Below are 1,147 nucleotides of genomic sequence, written 5' to 3'. Positions count from 1 at the left end.
AATGATTTTTCCTCTCTCTCTTTCCTCTCACTTCCCCAATTTCTGCACAAGTACATCTAGGCACTCTATGCTCTTTCTAATAAATGTGCTGTATCAAGCTTTATAACCTATAAATGAGAGGTAATTGCTGGTAGTTAGACTCAAAACAAAGGGTTTGTTTCTCCTTGTACTCACACCACTCTCCTGTAATTTGTGCAGAGATATTTGCAGTTTAAATGAGCCTGAAGCTGTCATCAGGGTCTTGGTGCTTTGCTCCTCATAGCTTGGGGAAAAAGGAAGTGCCTGCTTCTGAGTCATTATTTAAAACTAATAATAGGAAAGTGTTGATCTATTCAATTTTTTTCCCAGTTAGCAGTTAATTGCTGCAAAACAGAAAGATGTAGAGTCTCGTCTCCTGTAATGAGTAATCCCGGGAGTCTCTTGATTCCTGCTACATTTACATTTCTTCAGGGTGGGTTCATCCCGCTCTTCAAAAAACACAGCGTGGATGTTTTCATCTCTTGTCTTTTCAAAGTGTTTATTTTTTCCTCTTTTAATTTCCATGTAATTGATGTTTAGTATGTGCAGGCATGGGGGGCTGGGGCCAAAGCACAGATGCCGTGTGAGCTTCCCACCAGCTGCTTCCCCTGCACCTCCTGCTCTGGTCTTCTCTCTTCCTGCCCCTCCGAGCAGTGCTTGGCTGCTGGATCCCAGTGCCCCCCTGCAAACCAGCTGCTGCCTTCCCAGCCACACTTGTCCTGTGATTCATGGCCACAGCCTGTCCCAGGAACACCTTCTCAAGGTCACTGGCTGGCAGTCATCCAGGGCAGGGGAGGAATCGTTTGCAGTGTTACCATTTTTGGCAGCAAGGTCCTGGTTGTGCAGTGGGCAGAAAAGGTGCAAAATGGCTGCAAAAGCTGCTCAGCAGCTGCTCCATGTGGTGTGAGAGTTTATCCTCTCCATGTGGCTGCCTTGTGATTTAATAGCCACCGAAGAAGGTTTTTCCAAGGCTCCCTTGCTGACACTGGCTAGACAGGGGAGACTTGGAGCACACTGATTCCTCTTTCCACATCGAAAGCTGGATGAAGTGAGTAAATTCCAGCTTTATGTGCTAACACCACTCTGCATCACACTGAGGTCCAAAACACCCCATGTGTGAGGCTGAGCA

This window comes from Geospiza fortis, unplaced genomic scaffold (genome assembly GCF_000277835.1).
Source record: "Geospiza fortis unplaced genomic scaffold, GeoFor_1.0 scaffold237, whole genome shotgun sequence".
Taxonomy (NCBI): Eukaryota; Metazoa; Chordata; class Aves; order Passeriformes; family Thraupidae; genus Geospiza; species Geospiza fortis.
This window is presented reverse-complemented; position numbering follows the sequence as displayed.